General features: G+C 43.8%; 2 non-coding genes across 2 annotated transcripts; one reads left to right on the forward strand and one right to left on the reverse strand.

Annotated features, from left to right (window-relative positions):
- The first annotated feature begins 2,922 nt into the window (after positions 1 to 2,922).
- On the forward strand, positions 2,923 to 2,994 carry trnae-uuc (transfer RNA glutamic acid (anticodon UUC)). The gene has a single exon. It is a non-coding gene; the product is annotated as a tRNA-Glu (tRNA).
- Positions 2,995 to 4,083: 1,089 nt separating this feature from the next.
- On the reverse strand, positions 4,084 to 4,156 carry trnak-cuu (transfer RNA lysine (anticodon CUU)). The gene has a single exon. It is a non-coding gene; the product is annotated as a tRNA-Lys (tRNA).
- Positions 4,157 to 6,607: the final 2,451 nt, after the last annotated feature.

The following is a 6,607-nucleotide window of genomic DNA, read 5'->3' on the forward strand; positions in this document are numbered from 1 at the left end:
ATCCCAACTCCTATACTCAATACTTTGATTTATGAAGGCCAGTATGCCAAAAGCTTTCTTTACAACCCTGTCTGCCTGTGACGCCACTTTCAGGGAATTATGTATCTGAACCCCCAGATCCCTTTGTTCCTCCGCACTCCTCAGTGCCCTACCATTTACTGTGTATGTCCTACCTTGGTTTGTCCTTCCAAAATTCAACACCTCACACTTTTCCGCATTAAATTCCATCTGCCATTTTCTGGACCATTTTTCCAGTTGGTCCCGATCTCTCTGCAAGCTTTGAAAGTCTTCCTCGCTGTCCACAACGCCTCCAATCTTAGTGTCATCAGCAAACTTGCTGATCCAATTTACCACGTTATCATCCAAATCATTGATATAGACAACAAACAACAATGGTCCCAGCACAGATCCCTGAGGCACACCACTAGTCACAGACCTCCAGTCTGAGAGGCAATCATCCACTACCACTCTCTGTCTTCTCCCACACAGCCAATTTAGAATCCAGTTTACAACCTCTCCATGGATACCAAGTGTCTGAACCTTCTGAATTAACCTCCCATGTGGGACCTTGTCAAAATTACTAAAGTCCATGTAGACAACATCCACAGCCTTTCCTTCATCTACTTTCTTGGTAACCTCCTCGAAAAACTCTACAAGGTTCGTTAAACACGACCTACCACGCACAAAGCCATGCTGACTATCCTTAATCAGTCTTTGGCTGTCCAAATAATTGTATATCCGATCTCTCAGAACACATTCCAATAATTTACCTACTACTGACGTCAGGCTCACTGGCCTTTAATTACCTGGTTTACTTTTGGAGCCTTTTTTAAACAACGGAACAACATGAGCTACCCTCCAATCCTCCGGCACCTCACCCGTGGCTAAGGACATTTTAAATATTTCTGCCAGGGCCCCTGCAAGTTCTACACTAGTCTCCCTCAAGGTCCGAGGGAATATCATGTCAGGCCCGGGGGATTTATTCACTGTAAGGCAGCAAGCACCTCCTCCTCTTTAATCTCTATATGTTCCATCACACTACTGCTTGTTTCCCTTCCTTCCTTATACACTATGCCAGTTTCCTGAGTAAATACTGTTGCAAAAAAAAAACTGTTTAAGATCTCCCCCATCTCGTGAGGCTCCACACATAGATGACCACTCTGATATTCAAGGGGACCAATTGTGTCCCTTACTATCCTTTTACTCTTAATATAGTTGTAGAAACCCTTCGGGTTTACCTTCGCATTATCTGCCAAAGTAACCTCATGTCTTCTTTTTGCCTTCCTGATTTCCTTTTTTAGTATTTTCTTACATTTCCTATACTCTACAAGTACCTCATTTGTTCCTTGTTGCCTATACCTGCTATACACCTTCTTAACTAGATCGCCAATATCCATTGAAATCCAAGGTTCCCTATGCCTGTTAACTTTGCCTTTAATCCTGACAGGAACATGCAAACTCTGCACTCTCAAAATTTCGCCCTTGAATGCCTTCCACTTACTGAACACATCCTTGCCAGAAAACAACTTATCCCAATCCACTCTTCCTAGATCCTTTCTCATTTCCACAAATTTGGCCTTTCTCCAATTTGGAATCTCAACTCGAGGACCACACCTATCCGTATCCATAATTAACTTAAACCTAATGACATTGTGGTCACTGGACCCAAAATGTTCGCCTACACATAAAGGCCCAAAGCGCTGCTGCATGACGTCACCGCTTAACATTGCAGACAGCTCCATTGGGCTCTTTACAGCGCAGGGTTGATAGAGGCGAGTGGGGTCATATTCGCTTCACATATGATGGAGCTGCGGTTTGAAACATGGCAAGAGCGTTATCCAAGCGTTTTCATTTCAGTGTGAGCGAAAGTTCGATGATTAACGTTTGTTGGAAATATGAACACAAGGGTTGGAATCCTGCTGACTAAAGTTTTCACCATTTTTGATTTTAACCAAATTAATTATCAGTTAATTAGAAGGAAATCTATCCAAATACGTCCGTATTTTCTGATTCCCATTCATTTGTCAGCATTCAGGGAATTTGCTTTCGGAAATGGAACAAACACGGAGCCAAGTTGGTGACACTCTTGCTTTCTGGGCCTGTGTCTCTCCTTAAGACTCTGTCACTTTCGGTGTATATCCCTGTGTGTCTGTTTCTCTGCGATTGTCAATGTGGCTCAGTTCCCTGAGGGGGTGAAAACGTTTTTAACGTCGCAAACTTCATTCGCATTAGTTGTGCGAATTCATGTTACAATCTCGCTGAGATAAGCATCAGCGTGAAAGATAAAACAGGAAATTGGCCCTTTCTATATTTATCCTACAACAACAACAAATTATATTTATAAAGCGCCTTTAACCTAATGAAACGTCAGAAGGCGTTCCCCAGGAGCGTTATATAACAAAGTGTGACACTGAGCCTCTTTTCGGTCAGATGACTAAAAGCTCGGTCAAAGAGGGAGACTTTAAGAACTGTCTTAAAGGAGGAAAGTATCGATTTCATGTTCCAGCTAACAGCAAAGGTACTACTCATTGGTGAAGAAGTCTCTTGTGTTCATCTGACACAGACCATTTGGTCGGAGAAAGTTGTCTCTGATGAAAGAGATCGGGAATGAAAAAAAAATGTCAAAAGTTGCCTCCATAATCCAAATGATGTCCAGTGACCAGGAATCGGCGCTTCCATTGGACCAACAGCGAATAGGGTGGAGGGTTTTGGAAATTGAAAGTTACACATGAGCAGCTTGGGGGCTATTTCACCTCACTGTCAATTTCATATTCCAGCTCACAGCAACCATTGTTTTCATTGGATGACGAAGTCGTTTATCTTGAACCGAAACAGGCAGTTTTGTGGTGAAAGTGATCTGAACTGAAAAACAATAGGCAAAAGCAGCGTAGTTAAGCCAAATCGGAAAACGTTAGCATAGCTTCCCTGGTGGTCTAGTGGTCAGGATTCGACGCTTTCACCGCCGCGGCCCGGGTTCGATTCCCGGTCAGGGAATGTCCACTTATTGAGTTTTTCGGAACGGGTGTTGATCACTCATTGACTGGAAAGGTTTAAAAGCTCCACCAGAATCAGAGGAGTGAGAGTTCAAGAGCTGGAAAACATCACACTTGGTTCAAGTGGAGTGAGGGAATGAAGAAAGAGGAGAGGAGCACTGACTATAGAATTGTTGGTGTGAGGCAAAATATAGGTGGGACAAGTATGAATTTTGCTGCCTACTGTTTGCATTGGCACAAATATCACTCCTGATGGATCAACCAATCACTCCTGCTCTTTGAAAGCAGCGCGCCCGGCCGAATGGCCTCTTTGTGCTGTTACTTTCTATAATTTTATGGTTCCCAACAGCACGGGTCATTCTGCCATTTTATAACCCACACCAGCGAGGTATTCTTTCTTACCTTGTATTCGTCTCTATTGAAACGAAAACACGGAGCAAATTCTGCGAGTTTTCTTGCCATTTCCAGCACGAAATTTGTCACGAGACTAATTGAGCGACACATCAATGGTGCCAATCCTTCCCTGGAGCTCACCGCGTCCAAAGATCACTGTTATCATCAGCCTGTCATGTACCTTCTTGCAGTACATCTGCTGAACAATATAAGCTTATCACAGCTCTGCTTTCTTCACATTGAAATCCAGTGTGAAAATCAATTAAAAAGATGAACAACTGGGAGAGATAATCGGCACTGGGCACATTCCTGTAATCAGTATCTGGGAGAACCAGGAAGGTGGGATCCAGGTGTCTCTTCCACGAGTTTTATCCATTCCCACGAATTGATTGTGTCGGCATCAAGCAACAGCTAATTGACCTGGGAGCAGGACGGGCAGAGGGAGCTGGAGGCGAGGCAGAGACAGAAGCAGAAAGAGATGCGACATGCATTGAATTTGATGTATGTCAGTTTCTTTCAGTGGTGAATGTCTGTCTTGTAAGTTTCACAGGAGACACAGCAATTGGTGTTTATTTCAAGCAGCAAGATTTTAAAAGTAAAAAGATAAAAGCAAATTACTGCGAACGATGGAAATACGTCACAGCTGGTGAGAGGAACAAGCCGCACGAATTTTATTTGGCTTTTCTAAATATCATAGCGTCCAGCGTGGGGCTCGAACCCACGACCCTGAGATTAAGAGCCGCATGCTCTACCGACTGAGCTAGCCGGGCATATAGAAAGTTGCTCCATATGCCAACATACATGGAGAAACCTGCTGCTTTCCACCTGGTGCCTCAGTTTGTTCTGGCTTTTAAGGTGTGGAACATAATCGGCCTACAAATGCCCCAAGGTTGTAATGCATTCCTCTCAATCACCAATAACATCATTCACATCTTCCACTTCTTATCTGCACCTCCTTCCAAATACTGTGATCCATTTTCCTCAGGATTTTCGCCTGGATTTAATATTTACCTGCTTTGTGACCTCATTTTGAAATCAGATTCGCTTCAACATCCAACACAAACTGAATTGCAAACCTGACGGACAAACAATGGAAAACAAGTCACTCGGTAACACAAATCCCATGGTGCTCATTTTCAGATTCACAACAGTCAGCTTTTCAATAAAATGAAGGAATTTTACGGTGAAAAGAATTAGAAAGTTGGTGTGACTTTTATTTGTGACTCACTCACTCGGGTATTCTGTAAATGCTGCTCGGAGGTTTAGTGACCGGGATATAATCTACCTGTGTTTTCCTGAGCCTGTGCTCGGTGTATTGGGAGGTTTGGCCCGGGTTGGAGTATCTTGTGTCCCAGGGATGTGCAGTAACCCGCTGATTGAAGCTGCAGTCGCCGCTTTCTGCTGGCAGCGGGTGATTGGAGAGTGCGGGGACGGAATATTGCTGCTTTTCTGCTTTTCCCTGTCTCACTCACTGTGGAGCTGAGGAAGAGTGAATAATTGATGGGTTTGTTTCAATCCAATAACTTGATGAATTTCCAATGGGTTAGATATCGGTGTATGGTCGGTCTAATTGTTTTCTCAATGGAGTCAGCAACGTTTCGGGAGTCTTCGTATTCAGCTCAAGTACCCAATGACAACCGGGAACTGAGTGACTATGAATGCTGATAGAGAGAAAACAGTTAAAGTTTCATTCCTGGGTGGTCTCCAACCACCAACCTTTCGTTTCATAGCCGAACGCACTAAACAATGGCGCCACAGGGACCGATGAAAGTTTAAGCCAGGGTGTCAGTGAGTTAAAGCTTCAGATTGCTGCGAACGGAATGACCATTGTTCTCTATCAGTTTTACTCTTCCAAAATAAAGAGTGGGACATTCATTGTGGATATATGGAAACAGTTTGATCCGACCCACTATAGGCACACCCATGTCACTGTGAACCAGCTCTCCTACAACCGGTGCCGTCTCCCTTCGAGCCTTTGCGTGTCTTGTCTGTTACCAAGTATTCTGATTGTCCTGAAGCTGACATTAGTTTTGAATTCCTGATGTGCAGTAACGAGAATCTTTTCAAAGTCTCAGATCAGTTAATTTCACTGATAACATTAGAGTCAATGTTCCAGTGTCTTAAAGAAGGGAAAGGTGCCTTGACTGTCTCTGGTCAGTCTGACAGTTCACCCTTCATTCTCCCCTGATTCCGGTTCCCAAAGTCTTTCTGAATATTCACAAAGCTGGAGACTGGGTTTTCTGTATTGGTTCCCAATCCATTTTCCCAGTTGCCAACTGACATTATTTTCCAAATATTTTTTGGAGAGGACAGAAAAGCGGCCTCGAGACCACAATCAGATCAACCATGATCTTGCTGAATGGCGGAACAGGTTCAAAGGGCTGAATCGCCTCCTCCTGATCGTCATTCGTCCCTTCCTGTGACACAGCCCGAATCACTCCTGACTTTAGCAAACTGCCTTCAGAATTAATTATCAGCTAAGTGAAATGAAAACCACCCAACCATTTCCGTGTTTCTTCTTTCCGTTGATCGGCAAACATTCACTAAATCTGCAGTCTGAAATGGAACAATAATTTGCCAGGTTGGTGACATCCTTGTTTTCTGGGTGTTTGTCTCCCCTTCGGTCTCTGTCACTCTCGGTGCATATGTCTGCGTGTGTTCCTCTGTCTATGTTAGTGTGGTTCAGTTCCCCGAAGTGGTGATCACATTTTCACCATCACAAACTTTATTCACATTGATTGTGCAGCTTCATATTGAAATTTTACAGAGAAAAATATCAAAATGAAAGATTCAAGAGGGGTTTGCAATGTTTGTACGGAGGTGCAGCTAAGAAGTGGAAGGTGTGAATGATGTTATTGGTGATTGAGAGGAATGCATTGTAACCTTGGGGCTTTTATCGGTCGATTACCTTCAACAATTTGAAATTCAGAACAAGCTGAGGCTTGAGGTCGTAAACAGCAGTGATCTCCATGGATGTTGGGATGTGGAATGCTTCGTTCTTCTTACATGCCTGGCTAGTTCAGTCGACGGCGTCTGAGGCTCTTAATGCCAGGTCTGTTGGGTTCGCGACCTGTGATCAGTGAAAGTCCCTTTTTAAACATTGTTGTTTTCATGGGTGATCCCCAGGTCTCCATTCCTCCGGCAGTGTCACCGCTCAAACTGAGTCTTTCTCCATCCCGCTTTGTTAATATCACAGTTGCTGGTTTATGAATGAAAACTGC

This window comes from Cetorhinus maximus, unplaced genomic scaffold (genome assembly GCF_964194155.1).
Source record: "Cetorhinus maximus unplaced genomic scaffold, sCetMax3.hap1.1 HAP1_SCAFFOLD_305, whole genome shotgun sequence".
NCBI classification, from domain to species: Eukaryota; Metazoa; Chordata; class Chondrichthyes; order Lamniformes; family Cetorhinidae; genus Cetorhinus; species Cetorhinus maximus.